General features: G+C 42.3%; 1 protein-coding gene across 5 annotated transcripts in view; it reads right to left on the reverse strand.

The window, feature by feature from the left end:
- Positions 1-19,325, reverse strand: part of LOC136447382 (5-hydroxytryptamine receptor 1A-alpha-like) — an 86,189-nt gene that overhangs the window by 66,496 nt on the left and 368 nt on the right. For 4 of the 5 annotated variants that reach the window (XM_066446235.1, XM_066446234.1, XM_066446233.1 and 1 more), the window contains exons 1-2: positions 18,747-18,927; positions 10,419-10,463 (exon numbers count right to left, since the gene is read on the reverse strand). The gene's annotated coding sequence lies outside the window, so the exon portion shown is untranslated. Of the gene's footprint in view, positions 1-10,418; positions 10,464-18,746; positions 18,928-19,325 lie in introns of those variants that run through there. The other variant, XM_066446231.1, reaches the window with a different exon arrangement.

Consider the following 19,325-nt stretch of genomic DNA (forward strand, 5'->3'; position numbering starts at 1 on the left):
TACTACCCAACCTTGGAGAGAAGTTTTCACCGCAACCACGACTGACGAAAAGGCTGACGCCTTCTATAGCCCCCCTGACCTGTGCCATCGCCAAGTTCTGCCCCCAACTAAAACTGTCAAACCACACCACAGTGACAAACCCTGCGAAACACCCAGAACCAATCACCTGATAAAGCAGAGACAGAGAACTTTCACGCCTTGGAGTCTCACCGTCACGTCTAAGTTTTACAGAGACAAGGTTCAAAGAGAGAGGGGCGCAAGAAGGGCAAACCTAGGTCGTGGTACAACGGTTGCAAGGCCATGTGAGACCTGAACAAAAAAGGCCAACTTGATCCACGCCCCCGGTACCGATCAAACCGACCCCGCCCTCAATGCTTAATTCGCGGATGTGTCTCAGTCACTGCCACCCTTGGAACTGCCATCTCTCCCGTCACTCCTACCGGCCAAACCTTTACCTGACCTCCAAGTCTTGAATGTTTACTCAAACTTGCGGTCCACCAACAACTACAAGAGTCCCGGTCCCGACAACATACCTGCCTGTATTCTACAGGACTTCGCAAGTGAACTGAGCACGCCTCTCTGTGACTTACACAACCCATTCAGTCAGGTAAGACATCGCTTCTAGTCACTGAAGGGAAGCTAACGCAGTTCCCCTGTCAACGTCTAGTCAACCAAACATCGACGAACTCCGACCCGTATCACTTATTCCAAAGTCGTCTAAACTCAGTGAACGCTTCGTGGCAGATTGGATAGGACAAAATATAATTAAAAGACTAGCTCCCCGCCAATTTTGCGGCAGGAAACAAAGATCGACGACACACGCCCTGGTCAACTTGGTTAACTTCCTGTGCAAATCCATGTCATTGCCAAAATCAGTCTGTACACTTGTTACCACCGACCCGTCTAACGCATTTGACAAGGTTGACCACATAAATGCTATTCGGTCCTTGCTAGACATCGGTGTTCGCCCGACCGTGATACCCTGGTAGCTTCAAGACTGAGCGGAGGCAGAGGGTGGTCTGCCAGGCCGCGTTCTCAGAACAATTCACAAGGAACAATTCCCGGACCTGCCATCTTCACTTGTGTGTGACGCAAACCGCTGCGTAGTCGTTCATCTTACCCAGCCCTCTTAAAGTCAACTGCAAGAGCAATTTCAACACACGTCGTCTTTAAATTGCCGATGGGCTTATGCCAGGCTTCTGTCACACGCGGTTTCCCTCAGTCTATGTCCTATCCCTGCCTGTGTAAAAAAAAACAGGGTGGGGTGTAACGAAGCCAACCCATGCCTCACTCTCCTTTCAAGACCTCTTCCCAAAAGAGTAAAATGAAGGCGCTATGACTGGCCCGCCGGTAGCCTGTCAATTAAGTCACACACACAAAAAAAAATAGTGACTTGCGATTGAGCTTGTAGTCTGCCCGCGGGGCCCGACGGTGCATCGCCCGGGACTTTCTCAATGAAGCCACCAAACGGTGACTCGAGCTCGTAGCTTTCCCGCGGCACCCCACGGTGCCCCGCCTGGGACCTTCACCCTGAAGTCACAAGAATGGTGACTTGAGCTCGTAGCCTGTCCCCTCGGGATTCTCTCCGGCTCTCGGTTAAACCACACACTTTTACTTGAGCTCGTAGCCTGTCCCTCCAGAACCCTCATTGTCTCTCGGTTAAAACACACATTTTACTTGAGCTCGTGGCCTGCCCCTCCAGGACTGTCTCTCGGTTAAAACATACATTTTACTTGAGCTCGTAGCCAGTCCCTCCAGGACTGTCTTTGGTTAAAACACACATTTTATTTGAGCTCGTGGCCTGTCCCTCCAGGACCCTCACTGTCTCTCGGATAAACACACAATTTGTTTGAGCTCGCTGCCTGACCCTCCAGGACTGTCTCTCGGTTACAACACACAATTTTACTTGAGCTCGTGGCCAGTCCCTCCAGGACTGTCTCTCGGTTAAAACACACATTTTACTTGAGCTCGTAACCAGTCCCTCCAGGACTGTCTTTGGTTAAAACACACATTTTATTTGAGCTCGCGGCCTGTCCCTCCAGGACCCTCACTGTCTCTCGGTTAAACACACAATTTATTTGAGCTCGCTGCCTGACCCTCCAGGACTGTCTCTCGGTTACAACACACAATTTTACTTGAGCTCGTGGCCAGTCCCTCCAGGACTGTCTCTCGGTTAAAACACACATTTTACTTGAGCTCGTGGCCTGTCCCTCCAGGACCCTCACTGTCTCTCACGGCCTTCCTCCAGCCCGTACCTCTCACACGGCACTTTCTCCCGCTGGAGGCACTCTCTCAGCACTCCCTGAGACGAGCACGAATGAAGAAATGGACGGCAAATGAAGAAAAAAAAAGGTAAGCAAACTGGAACCAAAAGCTCCGCAAGTAAAACAAACTCACGTTTACGTGGAGAGCGTCAGTCCCTAGGGTTGTCCGCGGATCCACGAGGGCAACAGAGGAGGTCGAACCAGGCCCGCAGGCTGTCCATGTGCTTCCGCATGCTGCCTCTTGGTGGTAGGGTTCGTGTCAGTTGTAAAGAACGTCAAGATCCACCATTCCTGTACACACATAATGCAGAACATTAGAACATGGCCGGGATCAGGTCAAAACACGATCAACCAACATACCCCCGACAACCGTTCACACAACTCGATTAACCAACAACACATCTCCACCCGTACAAAGCCACACACGCTCTTTTTTCCCCCCTGCCTGGTCCCCAAAGGTGGGCAAGCCACGATAACATGAGCAGCCCAGGCCTTTCATGCCTCACAACCGTCACAAGCTGTCGCACCACTGACAGAAAACAAAACACCACAATCTTACGCACGTACCGGTGACGGAAACAAGTAAGGCATGAGAATAAAAAAAAAAATGCACATGTCGGTAACCTGTAACCTGGGGAACTGCCGCCCGAATCCGCTTAAGCCCAAGGCAGGGGGATGCTGCAACACGACGATACAGGAAACAATCCCGTCTTGGCGGACAGCCCCGGCACTGAGCTAGATCAAACCCCACCACGAGGAGACGGACGAAAACCCTGCCTCGCAAAAAATGGGGACAAACATGTCATTTTTAGAGCAGAGTCAAAAATAACATGAAAACGTCCACACTCTCAAACTGCAACACTCGACAACGTAAACTGCGTGCCTCCCTTGCTTTGAAAGCGAAGGATGGCAACAGATTCTAACCCTCACAAAAAACAATCCCAAAATGGCAATCTTGCTGTTCTGAGATTTGGGCACCAAATCTAAACAGAAATCCACGGCTCCAGCCTGCAACGGTCACCAAAAACGGAAGAAAAAACATCAAAACAGCCAACCTCTAAGTCTGCGTCGCTCATCCACGTTGGTTGTAGGTATCCCTGGCCTTCCACCGCGAAGGATGTCACTGGATTCTATCCCTGAAAGAAAATTTTCTCGAGGCAGCCATCTTGCTACCCAGCGACTCGGCCACCACTGCTGTCCGTCAATCCTCAAATCTGGCTCGAAGGGTCACCAAAAACACACAAATAACATACAAAAAATACAAACGTACAAGTAAAACACACACCCAAACTGGAAAAAAGCGCCTCTCGCCCATCTCCGAAGAGGATTGAAGTGGATTCTACACGGCCACTGAAAATGAAAGACAACCACGCTCTACGAACGTAAACCACGGCCTAAAACTTACCTCAAAATGACCACAACCACAAATAACACGACCACAAAACACATCCCGAAAAAACAGAAACCGGGACAAAACACTTACCGTTAACAAAAACTGCCCGGACAAAAGAATTCTCTCACCAAACGCAACACGAACCACTTAAAACGAGAAACAACAAAGCATAGCGCCACGCTACAAAACGCTACTATACGCCCAACCTAATGGGAAACATCAGAATGCCGCGTAGCCAAACAGCCCGCCTCGGGCTTCAACTCGAACACCTCCCGCCGAAGACGTTGTCGACAATCGGCATGTTTCTGCGTGGCGTCCACGGGGAAGGGAGCGTAAGGGTCGACGTGTGGAGCACACGGAGCTCACATGAAAGTGTACTATAGGGCACTATACCTTATTTATATAGGGGGTATGACGTCACACCGTCTGACCAATGGCTGTGCATGTTAAAAAGCTAAAAAGAACAGCACCCGAAAACAATTCTTCAATAGGAGATTCGTTGAATTGGAAAGAAGTTGAAGAAGTAGCAGTCTCAAGGTTTAATCTAATTGTTGTTTCGTCCCACACGGCAACATCACATTTGCGAGGTATCCGCCTGGTAATTTTACCAGAATAAGAATAGAACAGCGGCAGAAGCAAGTGTGATGATACAGGTCACTTCACAGCGGTGTGTAATATATGTCAGGGACGTCAAATTTCATCGTATGCCGTTGTCTTAAATGCCAAGGTTATATTTTATGAAGTCTACAAAGTTCAATACGAGAAATAACACTAGAAACAGAGCCAGACGATTCACATTGCCACGCTGCCAAGCTTAAGTATAACGAGGATTTTAGACTGCATTAGAAGGTAACGCTTTAATCAAGAAGCTAAACATATATTTACACTGCGCTCCATCGGGCTCAAAACGAAAATTAGTAGACGGATGAACACGGTTCGACATCACCGCACTCCATCAGAAAGATTTGCAAGAGCGAAATGCTATTTCCAATCAAAGAATAAAGCAAAGGCTCAATCGTCAATCACATTCAGAAATAACTATTAGGCTTTGCAATCTAAAGAGTACTTTCAGATACCTTTAGATTTAAAAGCAATTATCTTATTCGTTAAGGCAGATTGTCTTCAGACTGCAGACACTTAATGGTTTGGAAAGTAGAAAGAATACATCAGGAGCCTAACGAAATCTTAGAGCCAACTAGACCATCTTATAATCCTTTTCATCGGTTTGATAAAAGTATATTTACAAAGGAAGTTGGTGTAAGGCTGAAATTGATGAATTATTTTTATACTTCGCCACGAGCGCATGTTTAGCCCATCACGACCAAACTGTATCACAGTTGATGTCACTGTCCGGGGGGTACAACAACATCTTTGAAAAGGTTAAGAATGGTTCGACATCATGCGTCATTCATTACTTCATAATCACATGCTTTTTATTTTCTATGCACTGATAAAAAGAATTCACATCCTTCTATTACCAGAGTGGCCTGAGGTTATTCCCACAACAGCCCTGCCCACTTATACCACAAAAATAAACCGATCCGCAAATTTACTGTGATTTATGGTTTGAAGGTTTCTTCAAAGTTAACGTTTTTTTTCTGGTTCCATAGCCTTTTTGAAGCCGTAGAGGCAGTGGATTGTTATACATAGTATGCAGTACAGGCGCAAGTATAACGAGGTTGTCTGTTGGAAGAAGGAGCCCAGCCTTCTCCCTCCACCGCCTTTCACATCCCCAACCCCAACCAACCGAAATCAGGTACCCATTTCTACACCTGGTTGGAGTGAGCAAAGCCGTGTAAAGTGCCTTTCCCAAGGACACAACAAGCCAGGAACGTCAGGAGTCGAATCCGTGACCCCTCGATCTCGTGTCCCCTAGCCTATCCACTCGGCCATTTAACGACACTAAACCATTCGTCCAACTACAAAGTGAACACGTTTATGTACTAGTAGTGAGATGTACAACTTTTACTGTGAGTAAAACAAGAAACAATGGTAAGTGAACAAGAAAGTTTCCTATCGACAAATAAGACCGCACAGTTGCCAAAATGACGTGCGAGTTTGATTAAAAGCAGTGTATTGCAATAATTCTTTCCAGCTTCATTCCTAGCACGATCTTTCCTAGCTCCACACATTTTCTAAAATAAGAATTACGGTAACCCCAATGAATAAATACCTCTGCAGCGGGTGTAGCCTTGAAATGCAGGATCGAAACTTTTCCTGAGTTGTACTTAGAGAATACGTCCTCATCTGCATTCCCTGTGGCTCTCACGAGAAAGCCCGGAAAGTACCATGACGATAGCATAATCCTACAAGCCGCGTAAAGAACCGGGGACTTCCAGCTGCATGGTGCCCAAGCGAACACTAGTACTCCTTCGCTTAACCCTCTGCATCAGCCACGGGCTTCTGGTGGCAACTTGCTGTGTCAAACTGTCGGTGCTATTGAGTAACGATGTTTGGGAGCTTTGCTGTTGGAAGGAGGGAAACTATTCAAACGAAAACTTCTTCGCTTAACCATCAGGCATCAGCCACGGGCTTCTGGTGGCAAGTTACTGTGCCTAACTGTCGATGCTCATGAGTAACGATGTTTAGGAACTTTGCTGGTGGAAGGAGGAAAACTATTCAAACGAAAACTCCTTCACTTAAACCTCTGGCATCAGCCACTGGCTTCTTGAGCCAAACTATTGGTTCTCATCAGTAACGATGTTTAGGAACTTGTAGAGGGAGGAAAACTTTGCAAACGCTAAGCTCACATCCACTGAATTTACTCGCAGAAAATGCTGTTGTACAACTGCTAACGTAGTATGCAGGATTATTCAAACATCTATTCTAGGATCATCTGGTAACAGCAACAGAACGCTCGACCTAGTTGGCAAATGTTGTACGATAGGCAGACATGTGTATAGGTTACCATGTAGGTTATGATTACTGAGAAAATGACAATTATTTCATATTTACGCACGTGTGTAATAATTCTATATTTATGCACATATGTATTTCCACCTCATTTGATTACAGATGTCACGTATCGTTACCTACACGTATGCATAAGGAAAATTCCCTGTAATTTCAGATAAGTACCGTGTAGCTTTTGCTCATCATCGGAAGAGCTCTACCCTCTACCATACTAATGAAAGAGTCTGCAGATCTATCTTCCATTTGATGTGATTCAGGCTCTAAGCTAATCTTAGACCAGGACACGGTAGAAGACCTCATTCGTGCAACGTCGATCACCGAGCTCTGCAAATCTGCCATGTACAAAACACAATGAAGTTAACGTTTTAAGAGAAAAGTTATGATAGATATATGGACATCCTACTCATATTCATATTCATAGCTTATAATTGATTCGCTCACGATATGATTGTAAGTTCGGAACACTGAAAGTTGAGTGATTCTACCCTAGTGCTTTTAACTGTAGCGTGTATATAGGTCGAAGACCATTTCTGCATTGTGAAAATCTCTCTTGGGGAATATGTACTCATCTGTACACACATAACGGCTCCTTAGTCCCTTGAAGTTTGGGTTCAAGAACGGTGACTGAAAGAAGGCACAACGGCACCCCATGTGCACTTAACCCTGGCATCAACCATGTGCTGCCTCCCCACAGCTGTCAATTCTCATCAACACAGCTATCTACAAGCCGATGCCGTAGAGAAAATCAGCCAATCACACTTACTGTTTTCGAACAGTTATCTCATTCTTCTTGAATGTGTCAACGAGAGAAATTCAATTTTTCTCTGTTGGTCGGTATTGTGTGATAGACTAAAGATATTGTCGTCTAGATTGCCGGTGTTGATAACGTTACATAGATTATTAAATCAATACCCAATCAATACTCAATCGTGACATTGCTTTCATCATCATCATCATCATCATCATCATCTTACATCCGGAACTCTGGTGAGGTATACTAGATAAAGGTTTATCTATTAGTATTACTCGTACTGAATTCCATCATTGACTTGAAACAGCTTTTGACCTTACGTTGCGATTGTTGTTGCTTTCTTATGGTAATTTCAAACACGGAAGTACTATTCAACGGAAGAGAATAGGCGGTTCAAATAATTTGGTATGAAGCAATTCTGTTGAGGCATTGTCCAAAGAAAAAAATGGACAAGGATCATTTTTCTTATGTTTCTTTCATATCGAGTCTCTGTCATTCTCTACTGGACCTGACTACAAAAGTAGGCTTTACGTTACAATTCCTCTTAACTTCAAACATCGAGGTTCCATTCAACAGAAGAGAATATATGGTGATATGACGAAATTCTGTTGAGGCATTGTTCAAAGAAAAAAATGGACAAGGATCATTTTTCCTATGTTTCTTTCATATGAAGTATCCACCATTCTTTACTGGACCTGACTACGAAAGTAGGCTTTACGTTACAATTCCTGTTAACTTCAAACTTTGAGGTTCCATTCAACAGAACAAAACATATGGTGCGAATCATTTTCTGTGACGCTATTTCGTTAAAGCATTGTTCAAAGAGAAAAAATGGACAAAGGTCGTATTTCTTATGTCCCATGACAGTGACGCCTTGTTATGTCACGCAACAAGACTGACATTCAGATGGCATTTATCATACATTGAGCAGTATCCAGTAGTTGGTGTTCCTACAAAGGCTAGGACCACGAAAATGAAAAGCACTCGCTGTCCTTAGATATGATGGCTAACAAGGTACTTTCTACATCTGTATAGCCTGTATAGCCGCCCTTCGGCGGAACACACCGGCTTCTGCATCTGTCTAGCCGGTGTATAACCGCCCTTTGGCGTAACACACAAGCTTCTGTATCGATATCTGTATAGCCGTATTGCCGAAACTGTGTGCAAAGAACTCGAAATTTGTGGAATGGTAAAGCAGCCATCCTGAATATTGAGGTGAAGCATTATGTTCTTTTTTTTTTCAAGTAGAGCAAAGCTAGCGGCTTTGCTACGGCTCGCGTTTTTAGCCAAACATACCGGGTCACACTACTCTTCTCGATAAGTGTGCAGAGGTTTGACGCTTGAGGCTTACACCTGAAGCTGCTCCCTCATACACGGGCCGTCGACTTTACGTCACCATCCTAAAGGATGAATGCAATCCTTTCCAATATGTCCGAGAAGGCAGATCATAGGATCAAACTTTGCTTACTATCACTATTGAGTTACCGACCCGATAAAACTGCTCATGTATGTCTCAGGATAAAATTGTCTTCTTCAGATTTAGAAATTGCCACATTTTCGCTCCTTCGGCTTCAAGACTATCGATTATTCTAAAACTGTGGCATCATTCTATGTGAAAACGAAGGAAATGTTTTGCAGTCGAAGGAGTCTTTCCAGTGTGAAACAGCCCCTCAGTTTTCCATGATAGATGACTATCTAGTCTTTGTTCCGTGTGATGTTGCCTTGATCCCTTCTCCTTTGATGGCTGACAAGACGTCGACAGTTTGCCAAATATGGTAAATAGCTCGTTAGAGGATGAAGGGAGCCAGTCAAATTATTCACCCTATTTGGATAATGTCCTGTTTTACCTGTTTAACTAATAAATGGTCAAATTGTAGTAGATACGCACTGTTTTAGTCCAAGAGGCATCTTCCTCGATATACACAAGGCACGTGTGTAGCGAATGCCAAGTCAAGGTGGTTTGTGCATCATACAAGTACATCAATAAACTGCATGAAAAGGTACAATGTTTACTACACATGTACTCTCCTACACTTAACTGTTCAAGGCCTTAGCCTGGTAACAAAGTGTGAAATAAAGGAAAGTATGCAAGAAAATTTGCAAAAAATGCTGGATTCTGTTTCGAATTTTCTAGCCTGAGTGCCAGCCTTTTTAGCTTCCGTCCGCTACCCTAGCTCCGCTGCGCTACCCAAGCTCCGCTGCCGGCCAAATGGCGAGGAGCGGAGCTTGGGTAGCGTACGGAAGCTAAAAAGGCTGGCACTCAGGCTACGAATTTTCATCATCCAGATGTCAGATTGAAAATGTTATTTACTTATGTACCTTGTTAGCGGTCAACCAAAAAAGGTAGGATCGTTATATAACGACATGGACAAGATCATTGTATATGTATATATATATATGTATATATCCTACTGTTTAGCAACATCAATAGAAGTAGGAATATCACTTTGTAAATACATGTATGTACAGCCCATAGCTGTGACCAAATAACTCATTTACCGACGTGAATGACAAGAGTACTCAATGACACCGAGGGCACATAAGGACATATCTGTATGTCACAAGTCATAAGATGCATATTCCATTATATTTTGTGAGTTAGTGGCACAGAATGAGGTTCTAATTTCTAATTTAATAAAGATAGGAGATATACATCGCAATGTATCTGTAATGCTTCACAAACCACAGATTGGTCCAATTGCAATAAGCATATGCTCCAAATGGTACATGTAAGTTGTTTTACAACATATACCTATATTGTATCAAACATACAGAAAGCACGAAATAGGAGAGGTACAGTCAATTTTCAAATCAGAACCTACGATTATTCATGTAACTGAATGATGAAATACTGGTACCCTACTACTTGGGGCACTCTTCCTAATTTAAAATAACATGAACACTACATTTCATGGACGGTACTGCAAATGAAATATCTCATTGCCTTATTCAAACACTTGAAATGATTACCAAATGAAAGCTAAAGAATGAAGACAAAGATACAAATAATGCATTAAACCTGAATGAGTAACCATAAACATTGCGTATCCGTCAAATAAGACATTCTCTTTTAAGAAAATACAAAACAAAGACTTACCCAGTCAGTGAAGTTTTCTTGGTCGGTATATCGTTCAGAGAGAATCTGTGATATAGAAGAATAATGCAATTATAGCTACATGTTACAACAAGAGTTCGGAGACCTCATACCTCCGTGAAATATTCAGAGCTTTTGTAAATGTCTTGTTTTACCTTGTCTCATATATTATGCAAATAAGGTTGTTATTAGCACGATCTATTTTAATTGACAGTCTTCTCTGCTCAATTTACATATATTGTATGTATTTCTATCCTCTGGCAAAATCCATATTAACTTATTAACTTTACTTCATTTATCATGCGAATGGTTTCCACATTTACTTACCCATATCAAACCTACGCCACTTCTTTCATCAAAGGCTATCTGCCACCAAAAACTCAAGACCATAGCATGTTCAGACCCAAAGATACAGAAACAGTAAGTGCCGATGCACTATAAAGGAAAGCCGCTAGAAGGCCCAAAACTAATTTTGACCTTCGTCTTCCGAAAACCAATCAACATGCCAAATATCATCACGATCAATCCAGACCACCTAACGTTATTACTGGCCAAAATATGCGGAAACATAAACAGACACACCGAAAACAATACCTCCGTTCACGGAGGTAACTTTGCGGTGCCACTTTGTCTTTGGCAATAACTTCGAGGCATGAAAATTCAATTAAGGTCTCATTCATCATCATCAAAACGACATTTGCCGCATTACCACTATGATGTTACGGCATGACATCAATTCAAAACGTGCATAGACTCTTAACATAGCCTAATAATGAAATCAATTGAAACAATCAATGATATCAAAATCATAACTCGTCCGACTGGATGTATAAAAGCAACCAAATTGGTTTAGTTTTGTCGTAGCAGGCAAAAACATCTGACTTGGAGGTAAGATTACACACGTCGGTCCACAATGGCCAGGAAAGGAAATTGGTTCTTCGTCTAGTGAGCTGTGGCTTACAGAGGCGATGATTGGATCTGATTGTAATCCACAATAATCCAAGCAAAGCACACACGTGCACGTGACGAATGAGTGATGTGAACACAAGAAACTAATCATTTAAGTTCCTATCAAAAGTTTGCTGGAATCATAAGACATTTTACATATATCATTTCATCTAAAAACTACGATGTAATTGAAACACTATGTAAATTTGTGTACACATGTTTCAACACGAAAGAAGAGACTTTAGATTTAGATGGAATATAACAGAATATTCCTTATCTTGTACTTCAATTATATTACCTAATGCTTTTAGCCCATGTGGTGCATGAATATGCAATTGGCTAGGAGAATGCTACGTTTGCATTGTTCTACGAGAGACTCGCGGCGGCCAGCGAGTATCGCCCAGACTGAATTTCAAACACGACCTATCCAGAGTGGCTCTCACACGTTTCTTTTGCAACGATGAGAGACATGGGAGAGGAGTTGAGGCATAGAGGTGTCACAGCAAGATTTGTAAGTGTGAACCATGAAATGCTTAATATGGAGTCCAATGCTATGTATGTTAAAAGTGCCTTTATGAGTATTCTCGTCACAGTCATATATCATCCACAGTCCTTGGAGCCAAATACCTTCTAATAGTATACTTCCTTGGTCGTTCTTGAGCTGAGTCTGCTATGATGAACAGACAACCTACATGTACATCCTACAAATAAAGACTTGTTGTTTGTTTAATACACTGTGTTCTGTGGTTCAAATCGCAATACCAGCTTTGTAGTTCTGTGATTAAGCAGCATTTTCTTTGGCTGGATTTTTCTCTTTTTTTCGCCCGCGCTCATTAGTTTTGGGGTCTCCAGAGGACGTCATCCATAAAATTAACTTCGTGTGGCCTAACTGATTAAACTGTTTTGCTTCCCTGCAATATTTTCTTCTACATTTCGGAACTTGAGCATCAAAGTTGTTCGTGATCATCCGTCTTTTCTGACTTCAAGCGTAAAACATACATGTGCAACCTACAGATAACTCCCATTCAACTTTGAACGATAACGTCCGCTTGACCAATTGCCTGTCTCATCCTCTACGACGTTTAATCGAACGACTGATATACCGCTCGCTTCCCCAAAATGAATATGTTGTCGTCGCCCATTGGCGATGCCAGTAATTGAATTTATTCATCCCGGAAATGCCTCTTAGACGAGGCTACACGTTCAAGGAGATATCCATAAAGCGGACCTCTTTATCGTTAATTAGAATAATATATCGTTCACATCGATTTTTGTCCACGGCAGAAACTTTGTATGATATGTATGGAATAAAACACTACCTCTATATCAGTGTCTACTAGGCTGATCTCTTTAAGCTGTGGCAGTAACTATAATCAATACTATCGCACATCTCCTTAAAACAGGTTCAACTTCAATTTTTTGAAGTAGCCGCCACAGAGCAGAATAATGAATAGCCCGCACGATGAGTCCGCGAGCTCTAAATGGACGTTTTGGCAGCGCAATACGACCTGTGTCCTACCGATCACTGTGCGGTTTGTTCTCGATCAATGTTCGCAGGTCACCCAACGCCGTCCATTGCAATGCTAAGTCCCAATTGGAAAAAGGGGCCCCGCCGGAGAGGTTGACGGGTTGTTGTTTTTTTCACTTTCGGGCGTGACCCCTACATGGCCCCTGCGGCTGTCGTTTACCCGGCCGGGACCCCAAATCATTTAACTTGGACTTAAAATCAAACCGGGACCCGGTAAGAAATAGACGCCGTGATCTAATCGTGCGAACACCGGGAGGTACCATTCCATCCCCCCCGTACCCTGCAGTCCACCGGGACAAATGTGTGGCCTCATGGCCCGGCCGGGACTTCACCCCCCGACGGGCACCGGTGCAATTGGGACCGTGGCATCAAAGGGTCGATTTTCAGGCGAAAAATACGCTCGACACCCTGGCGATTTTAAACATTCTGGCGATCAACAAATTCGGCCGAAGGTCGTGTGACGGCACCTTTAGGTCATTACTTTCCGTCACCTGATATAGTGAAGTGAAGTGAACTTTATTGCTCAACAATCGTACATGGTACGATGTATGGCATGAAATCAACAATCTGTTCTACAAGGCTAATCTATCCTACAATTCTAAGTACAAAATATTTTCGAAACCAGTGTATTTGTTACAATATATAGTCATGTATGGGTAATTCTGTCTCGCTTTTCGAATGATTTATGGAGAAATTGACCTATGTCAATGGATATAGGAGTCGGACATTAACAGTACATAGAAAATATCGCTCTGTGTACCAGATAGGGTGAAGTTTGTCTTAGTAGTAATAGTCTGTAAAAGCATATCTCTCTCTTTGCTATAAGTTGGACAATTCATATATATGTGCAGCGAATTGAAGTCCTATCGATAAGCCATGGGAACCAGAGGAACCATGGACCATGCCAGAAGTGTGATAGTCGGCCCTGTCAGCTACCAGGTGAGGAAAGGCTCAATCAGGATTTACCAAAAGTGGTCAGTCAAAAAGCAATCATTGCCAGATTTATCTGACATTTACCTCTATACTGACTGGTAAATCCCGATTTTCGTGCAGTGGTACTTTATTGTGGGAGGATCGGTCGGCCTAGAACTGATGCTAGCTGAGGATGTGAACGACATGAACAAGAGTTGATAATATAATAATAAGTTTATTGCAAATTCATGCCCGTTGGCTAATTGCATGTTGACAACAATGTCGAAGTAAAACATAAAGTAAAACATAAGGCATAAGTGTGATACAAGATCAAACTATATTGCTAGTCTACAATAAGTTTGTATATCTACGATACTAATGCAGGGTTTGATTTCTTCTTTGAAAGCAGTGGAAAATAAAAAGTCCCCCACAATTTCGATGATGAGTGGGTTGGATGATTTCAGAAGGAATATGAGTTTCTGTGTATTTCTTAATCTAGAAAAGCTTTTAGAGATTTCGGATACTTTCGTGAATAATCTGTTTCTTTCGGCTTCAAATTGGGGACATTCGCAGATAAAATGTATTTCATTTTCCACTGCTTTCGTTGCACACTGTTTACATATCACAACACTACAGTATTGATACGCCTTGCTGAGTCCCGATCGCGAGGTTTCCACTTTTACCCTGCCTAGGGCAACAGTTTGTGATTTCTGCCTTTATGAATGGATGCCAGTCCTGGGGTTAGTTGGGGGTTTGGGGGCACATTTTCATAGAATAAAGAGAGAAACCGTCGGTATAGAACAGAAGACAAAATATTGCACACAAAAAGTCACAAATAACAATAGATACAGAGCATATATTTACTGCAGCTGTTCACCACTGTTTGAAACTAAAAGCCCCCACAACAGACACTACGTTATAACAACACAATGACTGAGAGAGGCCTATGCGAATACCACTAGTTCTTTACAAAACTGCTGTAGTTTTGAAGGAAACCGCATGGGGGACAACTTCTATTGTCACCAGAGAAACTTCATTTTTTGCTGGTTTTGGAAGGGATTGAAAAAAAATCAACATGTCTTTAAGTGTTTAACTATTGGGCATGTTTAAAGAACCATACAAAAATTTGGAAAATACAGATGACTGAGTCAAGATGACGCCCACGCCTGGGTAATACTAGTACTGTTTTCAGGAATAGACACAGACAGTGATTAATTACACAAGCTAGTGGCAGTATTTTATATCCATATGTAATCTTTGAAACATTCAAATATTTGATCCGTTGATGAAGATTAGACATCCAGGTAATAAGATACGCCCAAAATAGTTACTCAAGCAACTGGATAGAATTTCAATAAATGAAATAAAGTCTCAAAAATTTATCCAGTTGCTTGAGTAACTTTTTTTAGCGTATTCGTATCTTTTTTGTGAGTTTTTTTTGTCTTATATATCGGATATTTTTTAGAAGCACAGTCAGCCTGGCGCCAACCCGAATGGTATTGTTTTTACAGTAATTAAACAAGCTAGCCGCAGAATATTTATATCCAAATGTAATTCTTCTCTAGAATTGACGCAGATAGCAATTGTAAGATATTACTCCAGTGCATCAAATATCAAATATAACCAAGTCGTAAACAGGAAAAGTAATTTCAGACCCGGTATATATTATATGTAATGTGTATTTTGCTTTTTCTAGCACGTGCCTCACGTACGCGGATTTCTACCTCGGAATTGGACATTATTCTATAGTCATAAACTTAGCAAACGACATAATTCAACATAACTACACCGCAATAGGTATCATCTGGAAAATGATAATGATTACCAAGTAAACCCAAAGTTAAACCTCATTCTCGGGGACTTACATGTATAGGGCTTACTTCAATTTCAAATACCTTTTGGGAGCGCTTGGTAAGATTGCTGGTTGCAGGATCTTGACATTCCTGATTATTCTTCAATCCAGTCTAATGCCCAGAGGCACTAACCTGGGTCCCATCCTATTTGTATGACTATTTACCGGGGCTAGCATAGTCGCTCCCTTATGGTTATCACCAATGAGAACCCCTTGATTTAAAGCAGTTTGAAAGGAAAAGGGTTTTATTATCTTCGCCGAGTACTTGTCTTATTAAGTACCATTTATTTTGGGGTTCAGGGTTATTAGGTATGGTGATGTAAGTTGTAGAATTTAGTAAAATAAAACGAGACATATTCCAGTTTATTGAACGTTGCCGCAAAATCTTAATCATTCCAGCCATTATCGAACTTGTTATTTGTTTATGATATCGTTTACTTGTATATAGATATACTTATCATGTAGCGTTTTCGTATAACAGCGTTTGGATGGCCATGGATACACGTAACTAGCTACATGTTTGGTCTCGCCTCAGGCAAAGACCTTAAAATGATCTCAAATGTATCCTTACGCCCTGTTTTCTGGAAAGCAGACAGGATTTCGTCGCTACGAACCCCTCTTTCTCTAATCCGTAATAAGGCCATGTTGATTTGATTATATGAATGACATACTCCGGAGACCCCAAAACTGATTCCAGCGTACGAATAAAAAACGTTTGGCCCAAAAAAATTGTCTTCTTTATGAAATCTACGTGGTCAGAAGGATGAACAAAACTACCCACACTGAGTATGGTATACCGAATAATAGATTTAATTTCTTCCTTTCTGTTCTTTCACATCTTCATCCCTAACATTGGAATTGATTTTTTTTCCATTCTACGACATTAGTATCCGTTTACCGGAATATTCTTTGCATCATGTATTTTCTCATTTTGTAGCTGCTTTGTACGATTTACAGATGGCTGGAAACGTTGTTTTTTTAAACGGACGAAATTTGATGCGCGCCCGGATTTCATCCATACAATCAAATTGCAAAACAAAATGGCCTAATGTAGCATCCCCAAGTTGACTTGAAGTAAGATATCACTACGGACATTGACATACATAGGTTGGGATGTGGACACTATCCAGCTTTCTCCCAGGAGTGTTCAGCGGAAATTGCACTAGCCAAAAACATGTAAGTAGGCGTATTGGCTTGAACCGTATGAGGTATTCATTGTGGAAACTGTCACGACGAGTTGAATTTCAAACTAACATCGGTTGTGCCAAGTTCTGACAGCGGCGTTGTAAGAAAAATAACGAGCTCCAAATGTAAAGTGCACTTCTGTTCTTCTGTGGTTTCTAAATAGACTTCGTTTGCACGATTGGTATGTATGTCAGGGATACAGATGCAACGCTCTGGTGTAACTCAAAGCAGGCCGGCGAACGAATCTCAACCAATTTGCAAGGTGCTAATCATCTGGGGATGAAGACACATAAGCGCCGAGTCATCATGCGATGATAACTACCCTTCCTTCTGGTGCAACTATTTGCCATAATGTGCTTTGCCCATCTTACTTCAATTTCAAGGTGAACATCAGACATGGCTTTTCGTTGATGGACTGTGGACCATTAAACTCCTGGAGCAGTCACATTGCCGCGCAACTTCGCGGCCTCCGAATGGAATAGCAATGACATGGGCTCGTCACAAGTTAAATGATTTTTTACGTGTACGCAGTACATTTTTTCAGTCTGTTTTGTCCCATTTTTGTATATACGAAGTACATTTTTTAGGTTTCTTTATTTGTCTTGGCGTGTGTCTGACATTGTTACCAATGGCCATGGTTCAAGTTTCTTCCCGATTGAGTTCTTACTTGATACTGGATAGATATGGATGTGAGTGGGAAGATGACCGAAAAAATGTCAGGAAGTACAGGATGTACAGGTCAGAGGTGGTAGTAAATCGTAAATCAATAAGTGATTTATGGACACATGTAATGTTAGTCAAAACCTTATTTCCGAAATTATTGAACTGCGATTAAACAAAACATACGAGAGGCTCTACAAATTTCACTGAGTTGTAAGGTCTTTGAGGTCTTTCTGTAATCTTCAAAACCGTAGCAACATATAGTCAAGACAAAGGTAACTACCAAAACTCTCCAAGCTCTCCGTAGAGCTTAGTCTAGTCGAAGTCAGCCCACCGATACATGCTCTGGGAGCTACAGGCACCTTGGAGTTCTCTGGCATCTTGCCGATATATACTTGCCTATTCATACAGCACCCCCTCCCGTGGTTTGAATGTCAGTAAATACCACGCTATCTTCCTGAGTGCCCATTCCCACCGACCCCAAAGCCTGCTCTGATAAATTGACGAAAAGCCATTTGTTTAGAACATGACCCAAAGCGTAGATAAAACATTTCTGATAAAAAATATACATACATAGAAAGTCCCGATGTGAATTCATAGGGGCGTTAGATTGATTGCACGAGACTCCATGGGACCGGGAAGGAAATCATAGTTCAAAGGTTTTTATCAAAAAGTAATCTACATCAAAATCAATATTACATAACGATATTGCACAACCGTTATGATAAGCGAACTTTTATCGATGATGTTTTCCAATCGGGAAGCAATTTATATAGTCAGAGTATCAGAGTTCAAACGATCATCTGTAATATCTGCCATAAGCACACGGTCTATTTTCTAAGCGATACAGCCCACGAAATTTCAATAAATGTGAAATGTGAAAAGGTTAGAATACCCTTGAATCTCCAAGTAAGCGAGCGTCGCTTAAAAAAAGATAACAGCGTATTGATTTTGTGGAAAGAATTTCGTAAAATCTCTCTCAATCTCTTCACTTATAATGCAAAGTATGATCATATACTTCCATACCCACAGATGCCTTCGGCATCTACACCAAAGTTTCTCCCAGAATAAGATACTCTTGCACCTTTCCAGCATGGATTTGATCTGATATGCGCTGCAGAGCTAGCTATGCCTAAATGATATTTTAAATTCAGTGCAGTATTGAAGCTGAACTGCTATAAATGACTCTCAAAAACAGACAAGACAGACACAATAACGCAGTGAAGCCAAGGATGACACCCTATACCTCTGATGCATGCAAGGTCCCTGTCAGCCACCTCCTCACGGACACTTCTAATCCAACGAGCGTGTTCCAACCGAGCGACGAACTGTTCTCTGGCCGCACGCAGAGCGAGGGTGCCCGAAGACTGGCGCGGAAAAGACTCCGTCGCAGTCTGTGCTCGCAAGGCGTCTCATACTGCCACATACATGTACCAACCATAATCGCGTCGGGCTATGGGGATTATATAACAGTTTGCCATCATCACTTCGTACAAAATGTGCTAGTTTTGAAAATGTGGGAATAATCTAATTGTTATGGACTCGATGTTTCTGTATTGTTTGTTATATTGCATCTGGAGTTGGTTGGCTACCCTATCTTTGCAGTTAGGGGCAGGGTAAATTCTGAGGAGCTAGAAAGAATTAAATAATTCAGAAAGTCTTGTATCGTTAATGGTTGTACCCGATTTGAAATTTAACCTTTTGGAACGACAAGTGCAAAGAAGAAGTTGACTTTATTACTTCTTTGAGATTTGCATAACAATAGAGTTTAATGGACACTCCGGGGTCCTGCAGTTTTATTCATCATCGCCAGGGGGATCAATTG

Source organism: Branchiostoma lanceolatum, chromosome 13 (genome assembly GCF_035083965.1).
Source record: "Branchiostoma lanceolatum isolate klBraLanc5 chromosome 13, klBraLanc5.hap2, whole genome shotgun sequence".
NCBI lineage: Eukaryota > Metazoa > Chordata > Leptocardii > Amphioxiformes > Branchiostomatidae > Branchiostoma > Branchiostoma lanceolatum.